Genomic DNA, 27,086 nt, shown 5'->3' with positions numbered 1-27,086 from the left:
AAAATTTATTTTTTAAAAAAATACTTTATTCTTGGGCTGGGGATATGGCTCACGTGGTAGCATGCTCGCCTGGCATACATGTAGCCCTGGTGTGATCCTCAGCACCACATACAAACAAAGATGTTGTGTCCTCCGAAAACTAAAAAAATAAATATTAAAAAAAATTCTCTCTCTCTCTCTCTCTCTCTCTCTCTCTCTCTCTCTCTCAAAAAATACTTTATTCTCATATTTAGAATATTCAAAAAATTCAGCTGGACACTTTATATAGGAATAGTTTATGTTTTTAAGCACTACAGTTTACTTTTCTTGGTCTCTTTGATTTGAAATATCCTAAAGCCATACACATACGTTTCTCATGTGCAAAAGTATGAAACTTTAATCTCCTCTTTTTCAAAATAAGTATTGTTAAGGATTTAATTGTGTACTCTCCCCATTTATATGCAGAAACCCTAGCCCTCATTATCACTGTTTAGAGATAGGACCTTGAGGGAGGCAATTATGACTAAATAATTTTATAAGAGTGGGGTTATAATATCATATCACTGGTGTTCTGTAAGAGGAGGAGATAGCAGAATTCTCTCTCTTTTTTTTTTTTCACAGAGAAATAGCCATGCAAAGACACAGCTAGAAAATGTGTAAACCAGGAAGAGAAGTCTCATCAGAAACTGACCTTGTTGGCATATTGATCTTGGGCTTTCACCTTCCAGAAATGTAAGTAAATATATCTTATTCATTCTATACTATAGTTGTATTTTGTGAGGTCAAATAGACATGGATTGAAAAAATATAGATTATTTATTCATTTACATATTAAGGAATTAATAACATTCTACTATGGCCAAGGAATCTTCCATATTCTGGGGATAGAACAGATAAATAAATCAGAAAAATCCCTATAATCATGGAGGTTATATTTGATGTGGAGAGAAAAAATAATCAAGATAAATATGTGGGTTTGGGATCATAGCAAATTAATAATAATTAATAGTAAAAAGAGAGGGCTGTGATTACAAATTGGCTTTGGAATAAGAAACTTTAAAGAGAGAGAGCCCTGTGGATAGTAAAACACCACATATTGAACTTGAAGCACAAATTTCAAAGAAGGGAAGTACAGCTGCCACATGGGCAGAACCATAGGTGATTGGCCAAAGTGTCTGTGGCAAAGGAGAAAACTCACACAAGAGCTAAGCAATGAACGTGGAGGGGTAACTTGAGGGAACCTTATAATTTCCTATAAGGAATTTGTCTTTTACTTTGAGTTGGGATTCTATTAATGGGCTTTGAATAGAAGATCTGAATTCTAATTCTAAATGATGTGTTAAGTCAGTGTTTCATGATTGTGACCAAAACACCTGACAAAAACAATTTAGAGGAGGAAAGGTCTATTTTGGGCTGATGATTTCAAAGGTTTACTCCGTGGTAGGCTGTTTCCATTGCTGTGGACATAAGGTGAGGCAGAACATCATGGTGAAAGGGCACAGCACAGGAAAACGTCTCAGCTCATGGCAGCTGGGAAGGAAAGGGGAGGGAGTAAGGATGAGATAGTTTGCAAAGGCAGAGCCCAAGTGATGTACTCCCTTCAACCATGTGCCACCAGCCTATAGTTACCACTCAGTAATTCATTCAAAACTAATTCATAAAATAAAAATCCACTGATTAGATTATAGCTCTTGTAAACTAACAATTTCACCTATGAACATTCTTGCCTTGTCCATTACATGAACTGATTGAGGGACACCCCATATTTAAATTATAACAAATGGTGATTCTGGTGTTTGTTAGAATGCATTTTAGATGGAGGGGGACATAAATGCAGTGAGATGAGTTTGTGGGCTTTTACAATAATCCAAGCAACAGATTTTGGTGGTTTAGATGTGAGTTGTAATAATGCAGGTGCTAAGAAGTGGTTGAAATCTAGATATATTTTGATAAATCTGGATTTTGGATGTATTTAAATTGTATATTGCATAGAATTTGAAGGAAAATTTCATATAGGGTGTGAGAAAAAAAAATATCAAGGATGGCTCCAAGGATTTGCCCTGAACAAATAAGAGAATGAAATTGTCATTCACTAATAACACAAATATTTTTATTTTTTCTGTGGTTTCTTTCGATATGTATATATGCCAGAAAAGTTATTCTTAACAACAGTATCATTAATCCTTCAATCTTCAGTTAATTTATGAAAGGTAAATTGATGCACATTTGATAATAAGTAGGTGAAACAAGTTAATGTGTTAAACATATTATTTATTTTTGTACTTTTTGTATGTAACTAAAACTTGTGAGATTAGAAGAAAATATATAATGAATTATCCTACATAGGATAGAATAATTATGTTCTGCATTATTAAAAATTGATTCCAAGCAATGTTAATAAACATTACATGGTGGTAACAGCAGCAGAAATATAAGGTAGTGGTTTAATTATTTGGAGTCTTTGACTAAACTTGAGAGTTGTCAAATAGCCTGAATATATTAACTGCATAGTGAATATTCCCAAAGGGTAGTAATGACATTTCCCTAACATATGTAATTATAGAAGACTGTCAGCAGATATTAATAAAATCTTAGGGAAAATTTTTAGTAATAATTAGCCATTTGATAGTAACAAAAGAGAACACAACACACTTAAGGAATGAAGTGGCATAAAATGAAAAATTTGAATTTCTGTAATGATTTTCTCTTGACTTATAGGTGTGTTATTTAAATAGTATCACCAGGGCATGAACAAATCCACTTTAATGCTATATTAAACAATTCACCTTTTTGACTGATTAAAATTAAACAATTTTATTATTCTCCTATGTGGCATAGAAGTATGTTTTTTTAACGACAGGACTTGAGAACAGGTACATTTATGGTGAACTGTGGTGGAAAATTAGATTTCCTGGAGAAGTTTGTTTTGATGATGAAGAAATAGAACCTGCATCAGTTAGGCATTGTATTGATCTGTAAGAAATCAAAAGCACCATACCGGTAGTTTAAACAGAAGGAGGTTGCTATTTTTCATGGCAAAAACTCAGAATGGAAGCAATGGAAGTTGTTAGTATCTATTCAGCTCCTCCGCAACAATGTTAAGACTCAGGGCTCTTTTCTCCCACTCCATTATCAGTACTTAACCAGGGCTAAAGTTTATACTTTCTGATTCCACATTTAATTTTTTTTTATCTCTATCTCTATACTACAACATTGAACTATCTCAGGGAGTAAGGGAATTTCTTATTTAACCAGTTTTGGGAAGCCATAGACCATGTGAGCAGGTAAAATGACAATAGTGAACATAAACTATTTTCAAAATGTTGTCCATCACTTATTAGTGACATGATATCTTTAAAGGTTTGCAAAGGAGGGAACTGTTTTTAAAATGTCTTTATTACCAACTCTTCATAAGTTGAGTTTGGAAATATATAATATTTTACCAGAAATATCTGATTTCATTTTTTAAATAGTTCACTCATTAGTTGTATAGTTTTCCTTGAGAAATTTAATACTTTGTAAGCTATTTCCTTATGTATAAATTGACAATGGTAATTGCATTTCAAGAGTCATGTGAAGATTACATTTTTTTTCCTATGCATATAACCTTCAAAGGAAATGGCCTGGACAAACTTTTCATACTGTGTTGACTACCTGGAAAGATGCTGGTGTTGGTGGTGGTGTTGGTTATCTCTTCATTTATAATACACATTTTTTTTTTAGTACTACACCAATATTTTTCATCTCCCATGTTCTTTCAGAGCATGACCAGTTCATAACCACCAGGATGGATTATTGATCAGATGCTCACTGTTGTGACCAAAAGACCTGACAAGAACAAAGTATATAAGAAAATAATTATTTTGGCTCATTGTTTCAATCCACATTCAGCTGGTTCCATTTCTTTGGGTATGAGGTCAGGCATAAAATCATGGAGGAAGGGCATGGCAGAGGACAGCTGTTCAGCAACCAGGAAGCTGAGACAGAGAGGGAGAGAAGAGTCAGGGATAAGATACAATCCCAAGAGCATGTCCTCAGTGGCTAACTTCCTCCAGCCATGCCCCACTTGCCTGTAATTTCCACCACCTCCCCATAATACACTCATCTATTAATGGAATATTCCTCGGCAGATATTCAGAGCCTCATGATCCAATTACTTCCCCTAAAGCCCCACCTCTGAATATTGCCACATTGGGGACCAAACCTTCAACACAAGAGGCTTTGGGGGACAATCCAGACCCAAACCATAACATGGGTATTCTGTATTTCCTTCCTCTGACTTTTTGACTGTCTCAACAAATAAAATAGAGTAAGAATAATGCATGATTTTTAAGGCTTCTTCTTAAATGGTGACAATTTCTCCACGACACACTCTCTTGTATATTCACCCTTACAGCTCAACTACCGAGCTATGAAGAAGCTGGCCACACACTGAGAGGCCACTTGTCTGTGTTTCAGCTAAGGCCAAAGTCAACATTGAGAATCAACTGCCAGATGTGAGTGAAACAATAGTCAAATAATTCCAATTCTCACATTGAGACACAGTCCAGCTGGGGCTTAGCATATTTAAAGACAGCCTATTAGATCTGAGCCACATCCAAAATTTAGCTTCATAAATGCAATCCTCTTGCAGCCATCTTAAACCACTAGGTTTTGCAAAGATTAATCATTTCAAAGTAGACAATTTTGTTGAGTTAGTCAATTATCTATTACTATAATTACATACCTGAGGCTGGGTACTTTACAAAGAAAACAAAGTTATTCGCCTCGTAGTTTTAGAGACTGAAATTATAAACAATATGCTGCTGCTATTTGCAAGGGCCTTCTTGCCTGAGTCATATCATAATTGGGTTAGCATCATGGTAAGAGTACAAGACAGAAAACCAGAGTGATGAGAAGGGCAGATTTTTTTTTTTTAATAACAAACCTATTACAAGAACTAATTCAGGCACCCATAAGAACTTTGTTAATATTTTCTGAGGACAGCACCTGCTATGACAAAAGACCTCCTCCTAGGCTTCACCTCCTGAAGTTCCCACTATCTTTTTACACCACTGGAAACTGGAGAGTCAATTTCCAACACAAGAAAGCTTAAACCATATCCAACTCAAAATATTGATTATATATAAAATTGATTCTATTAACTTCATCCATTTCTTTGGGTGATAGATTAGATATTGCTCATCAAAGTACTGAACAATGAAAAAAGATCTGGGTCCAGGTGTGTATTGTATTGAAAGCATTCAAATCACGTTTTCTGAGCTCAAAGTTTTCGGTTTCAGTTTAATCACAAGTTCTTTCAACTAAGGAATAATGTCTTTAAATACCATGTTAAGTTGTGGTTCTGTCTTAATTGTGGCTGGAATGTGAACATCAGTGATGTCTTATATCAATGCACAATTGAAGTCAAACTTCCTAGAAGAACAACTACCTTATTCAGGTGTTCCAGCCAAATTCACCATCATTTCAAACCATAATAATGAATGAATGCAGACTTAGTAGTAGCCAGATTGTTTTTTATTTTTTTTTCCCTTTTGGTAAGCATGAGACGATTTTTACCCATATACTTTTATATATAATTTAAGAACTTGAGGTATTCTTTTCCTTTGAATCTAAACATAACTTGATAGAATCTAAAATTTCATGTTCAAAATATCTCCATGATAATGGATCTTTATAATGCAAAGCTAGAGCTATGGTTTCATGAAAGAATGCAATCACCATACCTTAAGGTAAAAAACTCCTCAGAGAAGGAAGGTCTTGTCAATTATTTTGACTACCATGTGTAGTTTATATGTCATGAGCTCTCTTAGGTGTTAGAGGGTTTCACAAAACTACCTCCAGTACTTTTTGAGAAACTGTCAGTTTATTATGATTTTGTTCCTTTTATGTAAAAAAGTATCTCAGAATGTTTGACTCACCCGCTATCATACAACCACTAAATGGCAGAATTAGATGTGCAAATATATTCCATTATTATTATTTTTATAGGAGTAAGGATATGAAAGAAATGCAACAGTATGAATCCAATCCCACTACTGACAAGAACTTAATCTGCCCTTCTTTATTGCAAGCATCAGATATTCTATTTTTATCTGTACAGTCACCAAAATATTTTACCTCACTACTAAGTTGTTTGCATACAGCAGGTTTATACTCTGTGGATCTGTTCAATACACCGTTGGAGATGGAAACTGAGAAATTAGTTCAAGCTCATTACAAATCCTATTTTTGCTGAGCTACTTTGATAATATACAGCGAACCAAGCACCTGTAAACTCATGAAATAAAAGACATATTGAATTCCCAGGAGAACAACTAGTGATTTAAGTGCAGGCTGAGAGGTCTGGGGAATGCAAAACAAATACGTCTTTCTGCTCATTAAGTGAGATGCTATATGCTGCTTAAGGGTATTCAGAAAGGAAGAATATCCTAGAAACTGGCAGAGAAAAGATCTGTTTTTCTCTCTTTTCTTGTTTATTTGGCTCTAGTGGGCTAGTTGATGTTTATTACTGAAGCAAACACAATTTATTACTGATGATTTTTGAAAACAGCTTACAAATGTTGAAGTATTTTGAAGTCCAATTCAATATTTTCAAAAATGCCTAAAGCTAAACTCATGATTAAATATTTTGGTTATCACCACAGATGCATGTTTAAACATTTCTTTCAATATAGAGCAAAGTTAATAGAGGAAAGAGATTAGTTCTGAAAGGGAGAACAAACACACATACACACACACACACACACATACACACACAAAACAACCTCATTAATCATTAATTCTAGCAACTAAATATTCATGTGATTTTCACAGTTATCTCCCTAAATTTTTTAAAGAAATTATTTTGTATCAAAATTATAAAAAATTGAAGTAAATTCATCAGTATTGACATTTTATAGAGAGATTTGTATTGGTATTTAAATATGAATGTTAAACAAAGATCCAGCAAAGTTATTATAATCAGTTTTAAACAATAAACTGAAGCCATGAGCTACAAAATCTACAGGATTCAGGAAAGACAAAGTGGTAATAACCAAAGCACAATGAATAGCAATTGTATCTAGAACACTGAGACACTGATCACATATTGCAGTTGACACCTATTGTCTCAAGCCTGCTATCACGATACTATCATACTGTCAGATACAAACCATCTGACTTCAGCTCAGCAAATGATTTTACTTTGCCATTGTACTTGACAGTTGGATGTTGGGGAGACATTTCTCCAAAGGTTAAACTGAAAATGTCCTTCTGCATAGAAAGTTCATTTTAGAATGCAGGGAGCTGAGTGTTCGCACATGTAAAAATGAAGTCCATTTCTAATACACAAAGCATTTATGATCAAGAGTAAAGAAGTGATTTGTCTGTCATTCACCTAGGCTGTTCCCTAATGGATGACATTGGATTCCACTCTTCATTCATTTAATAGTCTTATTAAACACCCTTCTGCTTACGTCAATATCAAGAAATAAGAAAAGGAAATTAAAAGTCCTGAGTCCTGCTTTAAAAATACTCTTCCATTTGAAATCTGCAAAAAAATGATATATAAACAAATAATATGAATATAAATGTGATATAATACTATGTACACAAGATGGTAAATGTGGAAAACATAAAAATGTAGTTTTTGTGGTAGAGAAAAGTGCTATAAAAAGATTCACAGAAAAGAAAGAGGCAAATTGAAATTTATAAAAGCAGAAGTTAGGTTACCTGTTTGTGTATTCAAATACAAGGTTTGGAAAGCTATATTGGATTAATTCTGCTGTTTTTTCCTATTCCTTTTCCCTTTATTCCTATTCCCTTTTACCTAATCCATGCACATCTATTCTACCCCTTCCAACCCTCATTTCTTGTGGTTTAGCATCCACAGGTCAGAGATAACATTACAACCACAAGAATAGGATCATTATTAGACTAATTATACTCCATTTATGTATAACATGCCAAAATGCATTCTACTCTCATGTTTAACTAAAAAAACAAATAAATAAAACAGAGACAGATCCTGAGAATTTTTTAAAAAGGCAGTACTGAATCTTAAGCAAAATATGAAAATAAAGACAATGCATATATTTTTAAATCATAAGTTGAAATGAACCAAAATATAAAATAATAATAGCTAGCATATAATTTTTATTCCATGTGCAGGGCATGATTCTAGTTGCTTTGCATGTATCAAAATGCATTTAATTCACCCAATGGCCATCAAAGTAGGTGGTATTTCTACTTTAAAGATATAAAACACAGTTTTGAAAAACACATTTAGGAAGTGTATGAATTTAGGATTTGAACATATGTAGCTCAGCACAAAAACTTTTGTCCCTGATTACTAAATTATGTTGTTCCTCCTGTGAAAATTTGGAGGAATTTCTGACAGAAGTCTCTTATAAAAAATCTAAAAAATGTGAAGATTATGCTCTCAGAGAATGGTAAGTATTTCTAGGTAATTTCAGTAAACAATATTCAGGAGAATGGCATGGCTAAGGTAGGTTAGAAGAAATAGAAATGAAAGCAAAGAAGATTGAATAGGTCATGTATTTGGAAGATACAGAAGCCTAAGACTGATGGATGGTAAGGAAGCCAGATGAGAGACATTTACCAGAGTCAATATGAGACCGGAGTGGGAATGTGAGGTAAGGTGGTTAGTGTGAGGACCAGGAGGATTTTTGTAGTTAGCAGTATTCTTAGGTAGATGAGAAGACAGGATTTGAAGATGGATCAGTTGTGATGAATGACAAAGAAAAACATAAGAGCTACTTTCAAAACTCAATCTGTCCATAAAAGAGGATATGAAGAAGAAAGTTGCTTTCCAAGAAGTATTTTTAAGATATTTTCTAAGTGCCAACTATATAAGTGCCAAGTGAACTCCCAGTAAAATCTAAACTAGTCAGAGGAGAAGTTTTCTCCAAGACATCCCGAATACTCATCTTAATCCTTTGTAAAAGAAAAATTACTGGGTTCTCTATTGCAGGCAAAAGAATTCTTCCCCTATATCCCTGTCCTGTAAAGATAACAAGGAAGACAGAATTCCATTTTCTTCTTCAGTGGCTTTGAAAACTCAACAAGTGACAGGTGTGTGTTTCTGTGTGTGTGTGTGAGAGAGAGAGAGAGAAAGAGAGAAGCAAATTGTTCACAGATATTAGCCCATTAATAGTCACATTGCCTCAAAGACACATGGTGCAGAACACTTTATCACTATTTTTAAAGGCAAATAAAAGTTAAACATCCTCTGGAGACCAAGAAATAGCAGCTCAGGAGGCCTAGGAACACTCCGGCCAACCCATACAGGAGCCCAGGCCCAGGACTAGAACCACCACTGCTGACCCAGGCGAAAACCAAGGACTAGGCCATACCCAGGACCACCCCCACTGACCCCCTACACATCCTATGGCCAGGACTAGGATTGTCCCCACCAATCCATGCAGAAGCCCAGGCCCAAGTTAGGCCCAGGACTGCCCCACTGCCTACCTGAAGGAGTCATCAGGCCCAGGACCACCACTACCCCACAAGAGAGAGGAATCAGATTTCATATAGGGGGAACCAATCCAGATGTCAGCAGATTTTTTTCAACCCAGACCCTTAAAGCCAGGAGATCCTGGAGCAACATATTCCAAGTTCTGAAAGAAAATAGATAGCCAACCAAGAATCTTATATCCAGCAAAACTAAAGTTCAGATTTGAAGATGAAATAAAAACTTTTTTATGATAAATAAAAATTAAAGGAATTCACAGTAAGAAAGCCTGCACTACATTCTTGGCAAAATATTCCTTGAAGAGAAAATGAAAAACATTAATGAAAATCATCAAAGGGAGGAACTACACTAAAGGAAAAGCTAATCAAAGGAGAAATCAAGTCAAGTTAAAAACCAAAAATAAAACAAAATGGCCAGGAATAGAAATCACATTTCAAAAATAACACTGAATTTAATGGCCTAAACTCATGAATTTAAACACATAAGCTGAGAGATTGGAAATAAAAAACAAACAATAATATGATGCCTTTAATGGACCAACTCTCAGGAAAAGACATCCACAGACACAATAATACTGGATGATTTTAATACACCTCTCTCACCACCGGGTAGATCTTCCAAACAAAAACAAAGAAATCATAGACCTCAATAAAACATTCAATAATTTAGACTTAACAGATATATGTAGAATATTCCATCAACGAGCAAATACACTTTCTTCTCAGCCCAGGGATCCTTCTATAAAACAGACCATATGTTATGCCACAAAGCAAGTCTTAACAAATACAAAAAAAAAAAAAAAATAGACATAGCACCCTGTATTCTATCTGAGCACAATGGAATGAAATTACAAGTCAATGATAAAATAAAAAATAGAAGCTACCCCATCACCTATAGGCTAAATACTATATGCAATTGAATGATGCATGGATAACAGAAGACATCAGGGAGGAGATAAAGAAAATTCTTGGAGGTAAATGAGAACTTCAGTACAACCTATCACAATCTCTGGGACACTATGAATGCAGTGCTAAGAGGAAAGTTCACTGCATTAATTTCACTCATTAAAAAAAGAAAAAGTCAACAAATAAACAACCTGACATTACATCTCCTAGCCCTAGGAAAAGAAGAACAAACCAACACCAAAAGTAGTAGAAGACAGGAAATAATTAAAATCAGGAATGAAATTGAAACAAAAGAAACAATTCAAAAAAATGACAAAACAAAAAGCTGGTTTTATGAAAAAATAAGTAAAATTGAAGGAAAGAGAAAACTCAAATTATTAAAATTTGCAATGAAAAAGGAAATATTACAACATACATTTCTGAAATACAAAGACAATAAGAAACTGTTTTGAAAATTTATACTCCAGTAAAATAGAAAACCTCAAAGACACTGAAAAATTTCTAGAGGCATATGATCAACCCAAACTAAGTCAGGAGGACATACACAATTTAAACAGATCAATTTCAAACAAGGAAATAGAGAGACCATCAAATGCTTACCAACCAAGAAAATCCCGGGGCCAGATGGATTCATAGCAAAGTTCTACAAGACCTACAAAAAAGAATTAATACCAATACTCCACAAATTATTCCATAAAATAGAAAAGGAGAGAACTCTTCCAAACTCATTCTATGAGCCTAGCTTCATCCTGAAATCAAAACCAGGCAGAGACACATCAAGGAAAAAAACTCAGACCAATATTCCTGATGAACAGAAATGCAAAAATTCTAAATAAAATTCTGGCAAATTTCATACAGAAACAAATTTAAAATAGTGCACCATGACTAAGTGGGGTTCATTCCAGGGATGCAAGGTTGTTTCAATATAAATAAGTAAATAAATGTAATTCATCACATCAATAGAATTAAAGATAAGAATCATGTAATTATACCAACTGATGCAAATTTTTAGCCCTCACCCATCAGTTAGAACACTAATCTCTAGAGTATATAAAGAACTCCGAAAGCTAAGCACCAAAAAAACCCACAGAAAAACAAAAACAAATAACCCAATCAGTAAATGGGCCAAAGATCTGAACAAACACTTCTGAGAATAGGATATACAATCAATTAACAAATATATGAAAAAATGTTCATCATCTCTAGCAATTAGAGAAATACAAATCAAAACTACTCTAAGATATCATCTCACTTCAATCAAAACGGCAGCTATTATGAAGACAAAAAATAGTAAGTGTTGGTGAATATATGGGGAAAAAGGTACACTCATACATTGTTGGTGGGACTGCAAATTGGTGTAACCAATAAGGAAAGCAGTATGGAGATTCCTTGGAAACTGGGAATGGAACCACCATTTGACCCAGCTATCCTTCTCCTCGGTGACTTAAAACCAGCATACTATAGGAACACAGCCATATCAATGTTTATAGCAGCACAGTTCACAATAGCTAAACTGTGGAGCCAACCTAGATGCTCTTCAGTGGATAAACAGATTTAAAAAATGTGGCATATATATATATATATATATATATATATATATATATATATATACAATGGAATTTTACTCAGCAACAAAAGAGAATAAAATCATGGCATTTGCAGGTAAATGAGTGGCATTGGAGAAGGTAATGCTAAGTGAAGTTATCCTTTCCCAAAAAAACAAATGCTGAATGTTTTCTCTGATATAAGGATGCTGTCTCATAGTGGGGTAGTCTACCATACGGCCAGCGCAATGGTTTCATTAATGAGGTTCTTGGCATAAAAGTTAGCTAGTGAGATCGAAATAAACACACAGACTCAGTTACCTTTTTCTATGACCAGGTCCGAGACGGCTCCCCTCTCTGGTTCCCTCCTCTAACTGCCCGGCAGGGCAGCAAGGATTACTCAGGGCTAGCAGGAGAGAGAGAGAGAGAGAGCACGCCAGGGAGTAGCCTTTTATTGGGGAGCAAGAAATTCAGGGGATAATTCCATCCAATGAAGGTTGAAGGGGGTGCCACACTCCAAGGTCAGGGTCAGTAATTGGGCCTCCGGGGTCAGTGGTCAGTTACACCCCCACACGGACAGGTTCTCTCAACAGGAGAGGGCCGGGAAAGCTCCGACACAGCCAGAGTGCCTCAGACCCTAACCGGGAGTCACCCAGTCACGTGTGAGAATGGCTCCCGACAGGGTAGGAAAGGGGATCATGGGAGGAATAGATGAATTCCAGATAGGACCCAGGGGTGGGAGGAAGAGGGCAAGGGATTAGCAAGGGTGGTGAAATGTGATAGATATCATTATCCAAAGTACATGTATGAAGACACAAATTGGTGTCAACATACTTTATATACAAACAGATATATGAAAATTTGTGCTTTATACGTGTAATAAGAATTGTGATACATTCTGCATTACTATTTTTTAAAATCAATAAAAATAAATACATTATTTTTGTGTAACTAAAATGAACTAATAAAAATAAAGATAAATTTAAAAAATAATAATAAATACAATGCTACTTCATTTTCAAAGCACTAGAAAAACTAGGGATAGCACAAACCAACCTCAACATTGCAAAAGCTATCTATGCTAAACCCAAGGCCCACATTATTCTAAATGGAGAAAAAATGGAAGCATTTCCTCTAAAAATTGGAATAAGACAGGGAAGCCTTCTTTCACCACTTTAGACAGACCAAAGAAATAAAAGGGATCTGAATAGGAAAAGAACTATCACTATTTGCTGAGAAAATGATTCTGTATTTAGAGGATCCAAAAAAAAATCTCCACTAAAAAAAACATCTAGAATTAAGAAATGAGTTTGGCAAAGTAGCAGGATATAAAATCAATACCCATAAATCAAATGCCTTTCCATACATCAGTGATGAATCCTCTGAAAGAGAAATTAGGAAAACTACCCCATTCACAATAGCCTCAAAAACAAAACAAATCAAAACAAAAAAACTTGAGAATAAAATTACCAAAGAGGTGAAAGACCTCTAAAATGAAAACCAAAGAACACTAAAGAAAAAAAAAAAAAAAGAAGACCTTAGAAAATGGAAACATCCCACATGCTCTTGGGTTGGCAAAATTAGCATTGTCAAAATGGCCATATTGCCAAATGTTCCTTACAGATTCAATATGATAACAATTAAAATTCTAACACCATTCCTTATTAAAAAAGAAAAAGCAATCATGAAATTTATGTAGAAAAATAAGAGTCCCAGAATAGCCAAATCAATCATTAGCAAGAAGAGTAAAGCTGGAGGCATTAGAATACCAGAACTTAAACTGTACTACAAAGCTATAGAAACAAAAATGACATTGTTTTGGTATCAAAATAAACATGTAGAACAATAGTACAGAATAGAAGACACAGAGACAAATTCACATAAATACAGTTATCTTATATTAGAAAAAGGCGCCCAAAACATACATTGGAAAAAAGATAGCCTCTTAACAAATGGGGTTGGGAAACTGGAAATTCATATGCAGCAAAATGAAACTAAATATCTATTTCTCACCATGCATAAAATTCATCTCAGAGTGTCAAGAACCTAGGAATTAGATCCTATGCCTAATAGAGAAAAAAGTGAACCCCAATTTTCATCACGTGATTAGGCTCTTTCTTAACAAGACCCCTAAAGTGCGAGAAATAAAATCAATAATCATTAAATGGGATGGATTCAAACTAAAAAGCTTCTTCTCAGTAAAAGAAACAATCAGTGAAGTGAAGAGAGAGCCTACCTTTTGGGAGCAAATTTTTGTCACATGAACATCAGATAGAACACTAATCTCCAGGATATATAAAGAACTTGAAAAATGTAACATCAAAAAAACAAACAAACAAATCAATAAATGAGCTAAGAAGCTGAACAGACACTTCTCAGAAGAAGATATGCAAATGTATGATAAAATGTTCAACATCTCTAGCAATTAGAGAAATGCAAATTAAAACTAAGATTTCATTGCACTCCAGTCAGAATGACAGTTATCAAGAACAGAGACAACAATAAATGTTGGCGAGGATATGGAGAAAAAGGCACACTCATACATTGCTGGTGGGACTGCAAATTGGTGCAACCAATCTGGAAAGCAATATGGAGATTTCTTAAAAAACTTGGAATGGAACCACCATTTGATCCAGCTATCCCACTCCTAGGTTTATAACGAAAGGACTTAAAAACAGCAAACTAAAAAGAAGCCACATCATATTATAGCAGCACAATTCACATTAGCTAAATTGTGGAATCAAACTAGATGCCCTACAATAGATGAGTGGATAAATAAACTTTGGTATATATATGCAATGGAATATTACTCAGCCTTACAAGAGAATAAAATTATGGCATTTACAGATAAATGGATGGAGTTGGAGAATATCATGCTAAGTGAAGTAAGCCAATCCCCCAAAACCAAAGGTTGAATGTTATCTCTGATAAGAACATGGTGATTCATAATGGGGGTGGAGAGTGTGGTGAGAATGGAGGGACTTTGATTGGACCAAGGGGAGGGAGGGAAGAGGAGGGGACCTGGGGGTAGAAAAGATGGTGGAATGAGATGAACATCATTACCCTAGGTTCATGTGTGGCTGCACATGTGGTGTGACTCTACATCGTGTACAACCAGAGAAATGAAAAGTTGTGCTCCATTTCTGTACTATGATTTGAAAACCTTTTTGCTGTCATGTATAGTTGATTAGAACTAAGGAAAAAAAGAAAGAAATAGCAGATCAGTAATTGTAGTCCATTATTTTTCTGTAGGAATAAGTGACTAATGACTGCATGAAAGGATAAGTTAAAAATTATTGATACTTTACAAGACTTGTCTTAGAAACCTTATTGATGGGTAAATAATGAGTTCAGAAGAAAAAAGAGTTCAGGAGGGTCATTTATTTTAAATCATGTCATTTTTTTATTCCTTTGCAACTTTCCTCTCTGACATATGGCCTTCAATGAACTGTGCTCAGCACATGAACAGAATCTTCTTTGTGTGGAAATTGATTATTGCAATAAATATCTCCTGATATAAAAATACTAAAAAATATTATTCACATATTTTCTCCAACTAAAAACCATAGTAGATTTAGGCCTGTCCTGGAGTCTTCATTATAACTCATACAGAATTTGAACTAAAAACTTCAGTTCACATACTCAGCGAAGATATTTACTAGTTGTGTGGAGAGAAAGCAATGTGATCATTTCTTTCCCTGACCAAGTTTGTTTCCCCTACTTGATATTTGGCTTCCTACATTTATTTGATTTTCTTCTTGATCTTATGACTTCCTAACTGGCATCTTTGTCTGCTTTTTCTTAAATCTTTAACTTCTGAAATTTGAGTTGCTCTAGGAATTAGTCCTTGGACATTTTTCTCTTCTCTGGCTGCTTTCACTCAATAAATAATCTCGTTAGTCCTTGGCTTTGGATACCACTTAGGGCTCATCAACCCAAATGAACACTTATATTCCCTTCTTTTGCCTGAATTCCAGATATACAGAGGCAATCATATTGATTGATGGGAGTGTCTAGCCTGACCTGATTCTGTCTCCCAAAGAAAAAATTTTGCATAATAAAATCTAGGAGCAAAATCATTTTTTCTAAGGATTTAGCTACCATGATCCAAAGCTGTCAAGTATTTAGAAAACCTGATTCCCTTTAAATGTTTCAATTTCTCACTTGTGTTCAATATCTGTTTAAAAAAATGTGCTTCTTTCCTCACAATTCAGTGAAGAATGGATAGCCTTAGCATAGCCTGTCCAAATAACATGCTGGAGTAACTCATCATCTGAAAACAAACAAACAAACAAAAAAACAAAGCCAACAAGCAAAACATGACCTAAGTTCACACACTATATAAAAGTTAATAAAATGGACCTTGGCTTTAAAGGTAAAATGTAAACTACAAACTTTTAAGAGAAAACATAGAAAAGAATCTTAAGGACTTAGACTGTGTGAAGAGTTCTTACACATGACATTTAGAACATGATTAATAAAATGAAATTTTGATACATAAGATTTTCTCAAAATTAAAAAAAAATCTGTTAAACATATTAGTAAAAGAAAGGAAGAATATATTACAGGTGGAGAAAAAATATAGATCACATGTGAAATATATATATATTTTTATAATACACAGAGGATCCTCATAAAGGAATAGCAAAAACAAGTCCAATTAAAAAAATGGACAAAATGCATGAAAACACACATAACTGAAGAACATATGCATATGACAAATAAACATATAAAAGAATGTTCAATATCTAGCATTGGGAACTACAAATTAGGAGTACAGTAGGTATCATTTCATACCTATTAGAATGGCAGTTTTTTTTAAAAGTGATAATTCCAAACACTGACAAGAATGAAGAGACATTAGATCTCTCATACATTGTTGGTGGGAATGCACAAAGGCGTAGCCCACTAGAAAACAGTTTGGCAATTTTACGTAGAATCAATCATATAGTTAGCATGCAACCCAGTAATTATGCTCCTAGGCATTTATTCTACAGAAATAAAGAACTATGTTCAAATGATAATCTCTGTACAATTTACCAAAGAAACTTTATTTGTACTAACCCAAACTGGAAAAGACCTTAATACCCTTGTTAGATGAATGTTTAACTGTGGTAAATTCATATCACAAATTAATATTCAGTAATAAAAAAGAACACGCTATTAATACATACATTGATGTGGGTAGACTTGAGATGAATCATAATAAGTAAAAAGAAATAAATAAAAAGGCAATATCAAAATTTCATAAGAAATATTTTGAAATGATTGTTTGTTGGAGCAAAGATTGGTGGTTGCAACAGTTGAGGTAGGGGACAGAGAGGTGCTATGACTATAAATTAGGACTTGGCTACTAGTTACCTGGGTCTGTACTCTCCTGCTTTTGCATCAGCAAGATGGGTATTCTGCATCCATCCCTTTTCTTATGTAACTAACTTTTATATCTATACTTTATTGGAGTATATAAGTAATTAGTGGAACTAATGATATATCTTCCTCATGGATGGAAGGATTGTTGAACGAAGGTGATATTTATTTTAGTTTTTCATTGGAAATATTGAATAAACACTATGTGACCTATCAAATTTTGGAAGAAATACAATTGAGAGGCAACTTATATAAGAGTTACAAGCCTTGAAGACTTTGTTCTCTTTTTCATTAAAAATCCATATAGGCACAGCAAAGAACCCAACCTCCATGTATACAGTGAGTGGATTAGACCCCATTCACACCAAATAGAAGAAGCAATTTTGTTTTTCTACTTGTGCTTAAACAAATCAAGAAAAAGAGGAGCCCTATGTCTAAACTCCATGCCTCTGAATAGCCAGGCTGATTTCCCTGATTGTTGCAGAGTTGAAAGGAGCCTCTATTGAGTATAAGGATGTAGCATAAACATGGTATGAGAGAGCTCTGGGCAACTGAAATTGTAGGGAGAAAGTTCTATTTCTAAATGTGTGTATTTCAGTCACAGAACCCAGAGCTAGCATCTGAGTCTCAAAGGGAGATGTCTAAAAAAAATGAAAATAAAAGGTTACTGACCACTTATCTACAGAAACCTCTAGTGGATTTTAAGAAGAAAATCAATTTTAGTCCAACTTGTGTGACTCTAAATCTCTCTAAAATAGTATGCTATCTTCTTGCCTCCTTAAGAATCCTGAAGTGAAGCAGATGGGGTACTTCCTAATGTAATAGAGTGCTTTAAGGTCACCACTCTGTAAGTGGATTTTTATGCCTGTCTGCAAATGGAATAGAAATAAGAGTTTGAATCATATATATATTGAATCCAAGATATGTCTAAGATTTTTTAATTTCATCATTGTGATTTACTATATTTCTTTTTGCATGTTCTAACTGATGAATACTGAGAAGTTCTGATTTAAATATAGCTTTGACTAAAAATCATTTAAAATTTACATTAACATGTTTTTACTTAATGTGTGTATTTCAGGCATACAGCTTAGATGTTTTAATGAGAGAACTTCTACTAGGCAAAATATTATCTGTGGAATCTTCCAATATTTCTTATTATGTATACATATTTAGTCAGGTTTATTTATTCATATTTTAAAATTACATACTTATTGAATTTCTAATATTTTTCATACTATTCTAGATTATACAGAAGAATATAAAATTATTAAATTTAAATCACTTAGAATAATCCTTGTTTTTGAGATTGTAATGACCAGTACATACATATTACATACTGGATACTATACCATATAATAAAATATAGCATGATATAGTGTTTTCCCCATTGCACATAATGTACATAAACACAAACAAGAATGAATAAGTATCCAATAAAATGTTGTGTATGGTCAAAGGAGAACATCATCTTGATCCAGGTGTGGTAACCAACAGCTGTTGTACAAAAGCTGACCTTGAAAAGGAATAAAAGCTTAGGAGACTGTATGTATTCACATACAGCCAAGAAAGAAAATTTTTAAAAAGGTGGAAACTTTAAATTTTCTAACTGATAAAAATTGTTCTTTATTTCTGATATGAATGTAGTTTGATGAAAATATTTGATGATAGGTGCAAGTAAACACAGTTTCAGACCAACTTCTGACAGAATCCATGGCACCCTTATTTTACAGATGGGAAGCCTAGAGCTTACAGAACTTAGGGTTTCTTTAATTATAACTCAATTTTCTCTCTGTAAATGCTTTACTTCAATTTGACACCAGATAAAAACCCTCAGAAAACATTCTTAGTTTTTTTTTTTAATTTTTCCAAATGTCATTACTTGTCTTGATGCTTAAAAACTTTATGTTTTTGTTCTTCTGGTCACATAGTGACTTGTGATACATAGAAAATCTTTTATATAATTTACATTTAATTCCTAGAAACATTTGTCACCCACTGGTACCTGGAAAATGACTTTATTTTAAATCTAAACTGCCACAAATTTCTGAGGGTTATCAAGAGATTCTCATGTATGGCTCATTTGTGAAAACCTAAAGAAAGAGGTATAATGTGCATTTCCTCATCATATATTATTTTAAAAATATTTATTAAAATCTCAAGAGATTTTATTTTCTCTACTATAAGGGGAAAACATATTCATATAGGGGAAAAACAGAAGGAAATAAAATTGCATGTATTTTATTCAATTTTTTTCATCATACAAATACATACTTAGTATATATTGTCTGAAAAAAGTGTATATATATATGGAGAGAGCGAGAGAGAAAGAAATTTTTAAATAGTAGAAATGGCATCCAAAAAAGTTTTTATATATTTTGTTTCATTTAATATAACTTAAAAATTTTATCTAGTCAAATAATCTTGGAAAATACTCCATAAAGAGCTGTCAATTTGTATCAGAGCTATTTTCTGAAGTTTGCTGTTTTCTTTTCCAATATTTGGTAGTGAAAGGTAGATGTCATCAACAAAATAGTAAGCACAAGTGTTTATGGTTTCTTTCTGTGATTAATGAAAAATCATCTTTAACACAGTTGCAGTAAATGTTACTAAATGTTCATCTACACTCATTTTCCTAGAGGTTCTGACAATTTATAAAAAGTAAATTCAATATCAGTAAGCAACATGAAAAAATATTTATGTTTTTTGAGAGATATTTAAATACTTTATCACTGTAATATGGCTGGATTAGCAGTTTGGCTTACCCAAATCATAAGAGTGTATGAAATGAATATTTGGTCAATCAGTTATCCCATTAAAAACAAATACCACAAATTAGGTACATTTCTTTTTCTTTTTATCTAAAAAAATACACATTTATTCTTTTAACCTTTAATATTCTATAACATTGATCTCTTAAAGTTTATAATTCTTCCAGGGTGTCAAATTTATCATTTTGAAGATCAGTTCATATTATGATGAATCCAAATGCTTTAGTACAAGGAGACAGAACTGAATATGCATTAATTCTATTAGATTAAATAATTTAGACTGTGGGAATTCTTTAGTTTTTCATCTGTAAAATTCTCTTCACCTTATGGACTTAATTTTGAGGAAGGAAAAAGTTTATGTGTAGAAAGTGGTTAGGAAAGGCTTATAGCAAGATCAGTATCCATTCATTATAACTATCTTCAAAAGCATTATTTTTATCTTTTTTAATCTAATATGAATTTGAAAAAATGATACCTCGTCATCAGGTAGAATTTAATTTATTTCTGTGATAAGAATCATTGAGAGGTCTAGAGTTGTGTTGCTAGGGTAGGGAATCTAGTTAATGATTCTGATTTACTTGTTTCTAACATTTACTAATACTCTTCCTCCCTCCTTTTCAACTTTTTGTATTTCAAGGATGTGAGACTTTAAAATTAGTAAGGAAAGTAAGGACTTTATACATGAATATTGCCATTTCTGCTCAAAAGATTAGTTCCCCAGCAAAACACACTTGATTGTGGCATGCCTGGGCATCAGCAATAACACTTTTACCATTGCTTCTCTGTGCTGCCAAAGAGCCCTGCTAACTGGAAAATCCAGTGGAATAGTAGTCTGCATTTTTTCACTCACCTTTCATGCTCAAAGCCATTACCGGCAACCACACCTGAACCACAGAATTCAATTACGACCCTCCAACATATTCCTCCCACAAACCTCCTGATATCTGGAAATTAGACAAAACCCAACCAAACCAAACATGGCTTCATCTTTGAAATGTATTTTTCTTCAATACCCCACAATGGGTTCATTAACCACTCCTATACATTCTGCCTTCAGCACTACAATGCTTGGTCTTTCCATATTCTCTTTCTAAAGTATTAAAGAACATCCTAATTGGTTTCCTTTAATTCACCCTGTCCCTCCTTAACATAGAAGCTACAAAAATGCTATAGAAATGAAAGTTATGTAGGTCTTTCCTCACCTCAGAACCCCAAATTGACTTCTCAGATGATTAGGTGTAAAAGTAAAACCTAATAAGGCCCTCTGTGATTTACTCCTCCATACATACTTCTCTATTATAACTCTATGCTTGTCTCTTTCTACTCTATTCCAGAAACTGAAATTGCTCTTGTATATAAAAAACAAATTCTCATTTAGTTTACATTTTGATGTAACTATATTACTGCTAACATATGCATTTTTATACATTATATGTGTTACATATGTGAACCATCTGTTATTATATGGCTACTTTATTATTACCTTTGTGTGTGTGGTACTAGGGATTTTCCTACCCTTATAAGTAGAGTAGTTCTCTCTCCCTCTGAGTTATATCCCTGCTCTGTTTTTGTTTATTTTGTTTTGAAGACAGAGTCTCACTAAGTTGCCTAGGCTCTCCTCATATTGTGATCTCCCTGTTTCAGCCCCCTGAATCACTGGGATTATAGGCATGTGCTAAAGTGCCTGGGTAATTTAATAATTATTTTAAAATAATGCTCTATCACATTTTTATTCTGAATACCTACAATCAAAATTCTAAAGATTAGAATTAATTATAGCAAATATATTTATGCCCCACCAATATTTATTCTCTAAGGGAAAATCCATGCCCATACCTTGAAATAAGACATTGAAAGAATCTTGGCATTGTGAATGGCATACAAAATGTATATGACCAGAATTTAAATGGCATGTGTACTTTCAGAATAAAAGTTAGTATCATGTTTAGGATTAGAACCCATAAGGTAAGATATACATTATGTCAGAGTAAACAGAACAAAGAATTAACCTATAATTTATTACTGTGCAATGTAACTTCCCAAGTCAAAAATCACAAATTAAATTCTCTCAAAATGTCTTTATTCCTCACACATAATTTTACTATATGGCACAAACAAGTTTAAAAATTATTTAAAAATGTAATTAATAACATTTTGTAATGACAATATCTTGATTGTTGACAGTTATAGTTCTTTAAAAAATTAACATTTTCTGATTTCTTCCATTTCACATGACAATATTGAATGATATGTCTAGTAGGCAATTACTATGACATCATAAAATGCATTTACTTTTCTTTTTAGAGATGTTTAAGATACTTTTTTTCCTACAAAAATTAAAACTTAATGTGATTTCATACTACCCATTCAAAAATCCAGTTGAGTAAACAAAATGAAAAATGATTTTTCATAAAGAAACTCAATAATTATGACATCAATAGCAACAATAATAAGAGGATTAAATAATAGCAGCATTAATGGGAATAACTGTTTAAAATTATGGTTAATAGTTGTAATAGTAGAAATTGTTACTGAAAACATTTAAGAACCTCTCCTATGTGTCACATGGGAAGATAAACATTTAATCTTCATTATAATCCTTTAAAAGGATTTTATTATGTGGAAAGGATTTTATTTTCTTTCTTTTATTTTTCTTTCTTCTTTCTTTTTTTTTTTTTTTTTTTGATAGCACGGATTGAACCCAGGAATGCCTAATGACTGAGCCACACATTCAGCCCTTTTAGTTTTTTTTTATTTTGAGACAGAGTCTAAATAAATTGCTTAGGGCTTCACTGAGTTACTGAGGCTGGCTTTAAACTTTAGATCCTCCTGCCTCAGCCTCCCGAGTCACTGGGGTTACAGGCATGTACCACCATTCATGGCTTATTATATTTTATTTTATGATAAAATATTTGAAGCTCAGAAGTTTAAAAAACTTTCTAAAGTCAGAGTGGAAGTATGTAAGATAATTGTCTTTCAAACACTTCTTGACTCCTGGGTACAAACTCTTAACCCCAGCATTGCAGAAGGTAGGAATACACTGTATTTCATTATTCCAGTAATCCATTTGGTGAGGAGTTATCGCCTTCATTTACAATTCAAAATTAACTTTTAAGTTGCATATTATAATGGAACATAATGATACTATTGAGTGGAACTCTAAAGTGGTTTTATAAATATACATAAAAGTGATGAAGATAATTTGTAAGCTTAATTATGCTTTATTTTGACATGATATTCAGTAAACAATTTATTACATCTTCTAGTACAATTCAGAGAGCAATGCCAACATTTCTGTCATAGTTTTATCATCTTTCATGGTGACTTTTCCAGGTAAAATTAAAATAGAAAACATAAACATTTTATTATAGATTTTTATTGCACAGACCTTTTTAGCTTATCACAGAAAAAATATACCTTTAAAGACTACCTTAATTTTATTATTGGAAAAACACTATATTTATTATTTCTTTCTTCTTATAAACTCATAAATCCATTCAATATCTTATCTGTCACATGACTTTTTTATCCACTGTAATATTCCTTGTGGGAAAAACATAACAATTAGTAAAACAGGGCTCTGACTTTCAGGAGCTCATAATCTAGCAGAATTAAAATAACTAGGAGCTCAATTTCTATTGACCATTCAATAGGGTTAGTCCCTGATTTTTTAAAATATGAAAAATCCTACAAACTATTCTCCTTTTTCATAAAAGTAAAAATTTTTGTCAATTATTTCAATTATTACTTTAGACTTTGTTAGCTATATTCTTAGTATTTAAGGAAACATGGAATTATTGGTAACATGGATAACAACTGAGAGTTCTCCCCTTTTGTGATTCAAATATAAAAGCACAGAAACATCAGAACAGAATCTTTGATATTCTAAATTTCATACATCATTACTTAACACTTGGGTCTCTTTTCAAATTAGTGCTCCTTGTGAATGGGACATCTCCTTTTAACTTTATTTGTGTTTTTGAAACTCAAATCACTGGAATTCTATGGAATGAAGACTGGTACATCCATTTGTTTTAGGCCATCTAAAGTTTTCTCCTTTGTGTAAAAATATTCATTTAAGTATCAGGCTTCAATATCTGTACACTTTTATTTTCTAGGTCATGCAAATATATGAGAAGCTAATAATAGTACTGATGAAGTGAAAGCAGCTGCTCTTACCATTCATTGGGTACCTGCTATGTGAGAGATACTATGTTAGGTATTTTCCTTTTATTACCTTTAATCAAAACAACAATCCAAAATGGTAAGTGAAATGATTTCTGATTGATAGAGAGGACAATCTATATAAGAAATCTCGGAGAAGTTATTTTACCCAAGTTCACTTATAAAGCTGTGGAGACTTTGAACCAATGTGTCTCTCTGGAGACATGCATGCTTTGCTCAGCAGTAGTATCCTCTGCTTTATTCTAACACAGCTCACCTCACCACTACCAACCATCACATGCTCATTGTTTCTCCTCACCCCACATTCTACTCCACCTGCTAGGACTCTAGTAGGACTTTAGTGGTAGCCTTGGGATTGGTCCCTTCTTCTGTTGGTTCCTTCTTCCTGGTCAAAACTGTTGTCCATCTGGTACAAAGTTACCCAAGATTCTTCTTTATCCTGTATTTCTGATTTATTCTGATTAGTTTTGATATGGAAAGACCTCTATCTGTTGGTGAATTGGTTCACTGGGATTCACTGTCTTTCCTTGCACTGACTCCTAGATTCCTTGGCATTTGTAATAATTCAATTCTCTGCTTTCTCTTTTGCCTAATTCCAGTGTTTTAAATTTGATCTTCCTGTTCCCTTGTCAATACCTCTGGGCACAGAGCAAACTACCATGCCAGGAACTATTTTGACCTGATAACCAGAAGAATCTAAATTTGGGTCTTATCCCTATAACATATTAGTTGTGAACAAGTTATTTCATTTCACTTTTCTCTGTAGAGGTTTTGTACCCCTATGTTAATCTTAGTCTCACAGTATACAGTGGATGAGGTAGGATTATTTTACTTAAATCATTATTTACATATTAACTCTCAAATTTACTTTCATTGTTCAGTGTTTGGCATTTACATTATAGATCTTTTTTTTTTTTCTTGGTGTAGGGTGACTGAACCTAGAGGCACTCTACCACAGAACCACATCCCCACTACTTTTTTAGCTTTTATTTTGAGAAAGGGTCTCACTAAGTTGCTGAGGGCCTCTGAGTTGCTAAGATTGACCTTGAGCTTGCCATCCTCCTGTCTCAGACCACTCTATCACTAGGATTATAGACATGTGCCACCACATCCAAGTCTAGATCTTTTCTTTTTTGTTGCAACTTTATTTTGTATTTATTTTATTTATACTTTTCTGTTATGATTTGTTGCTAAAGAATTTAAACAATACAATTAACAGTAATAGCAACCCTTGGGGCTATGTGTGAGATTTTGGGCACTCTCCTGATGTAAAATATGAGATGTTGATGTTGATGCTTTGCAAATGCCTATAGATTGGGTGAAGCAAAAATAGTTTAATGGATTGTCCAGACTCTAAGTTTCTGCCCCCTAAAATACCAGCAGTTGTTCTAACATGCTTTTACCAGCTCCCTTGAGTTGCTATAGTTGTTTCAAACATTGTTATAGTGAGTAACATTTTCTAACACTTCTGCTTTCTCTTTTGCTCTCAGATGATCATTAATCATTTATGGTTAGAAGTGGGGGAAAAAACACATTCTTCCTCACACTGCGGTTGAGAGGAAAGTGGAATCTACTTTCATTAACCTTAGCCTTGGATTTCTCATTACAAGTAATCTGAACTGAAAAGGATGCTTTTACATTGTCAAGATACTCACAGAATCCTCAGCAGAAGGTTAAGAGTCTAACTGAAAGCCAACCCCTGTAAGCCTTGCAAGATTCCCTTGGCTGATGTACTGAGCTTGAGCAGGAAACATATTAAACTCAGACACAGCAGAAATCAAAGGTGTGAATTCTTGCATTAGTTGACTGTACAGAAGAATCTTCCAATCTGCGAGTGTCTTGTTTGAATTTTGAGTAATGAAAGGGCAGTTTTTCATTTTTGGAAATTCACAGTTCCTGAAGCTTCCCAAGAGATTTTTTTTTTTTAAATAGCTGAAATTAAGGTCCATGGTCAAAAAATAAAAGTAGTTACATGAATCTCAAATCCCTAATCTTGGATTCTTCTTTCTTTTGTTCTACTCACTTGAACTAAATACTCTAGTACATTTTGACAGATACCATTTTGGAATGCAGAAGAATTTATAGCTCCATAAATGGGTTATGGAGTCAAATCTATTAATAATGTGATGACATGTACAAAACATTTAATCTTTACTCATTCTGTTTTTTTTTTAATTTAAAAGATGGGGATAATATTTTGCATGTCTCTTTCTCATTGGCTTTAATTTCAAGGACCAAATAAAGTGTCATGTGAAAGTACATGTTGAGCTAAAGTGATGTAAAAATTCATGTTTTAAGTAATATGGAGAATGGATATTTCTATTTTAATGACCTTTAGTTATCTAGATTCTAGAAACAAATACAAAATATCACTGCATTTTAAAGTCTAATGGTTTGGATTTTTTTCAACTATCAATAAGCACTTCATATTTTAGTAGAATGATTAGAAAGAGGAAAATTAATATTTTCAAGTCTAACCAAAAAAAGGATGGTAAAATGCATTTACTTGAACTCCTAATCTAATTTTCTCCATAAATCATTTTTTAATGGAAATAATCTTGTAAATTTTTATTCTTCACCACTGATATGATACATATATGGTGACACAAATATAATATGCACATTTTAATAAAATATGAGCAATTATGGAAAGGTGATATTACTTTTTATAATTAATATTAAAATTAATATTTTAATCTTTTGAATTATTAAAATACTTTGTTATTGGTAGTTTTATTATTTTTGTACTTGGAAATGTTGTTAATTATTTTCTGGTTGTATCTGTTATGTACACATGAAAAGTGTATGCTAAAAGAATTACAATTAAAATTAACAAATGTCAAAATCTTATAGAAAGCTT

The sequence above is a fragment of the Callospermophilus lateralis genome, chromosome 2 (genome assembly GCF_048772815.1).
Source record: "Callospermophilus lateralis isolate mCalLat2 chromosome 2, mCalLat2.hap1, whole genome shotgun sequence".
NCBI lineage: Eukaryota > Metazoa > Chordata > Mammalia > Rodentia > Sciuridae > Callospermophilus > Callospermophilus lateralis.
Note: the sequence above shows the minus strand (reverse complement) of the source record.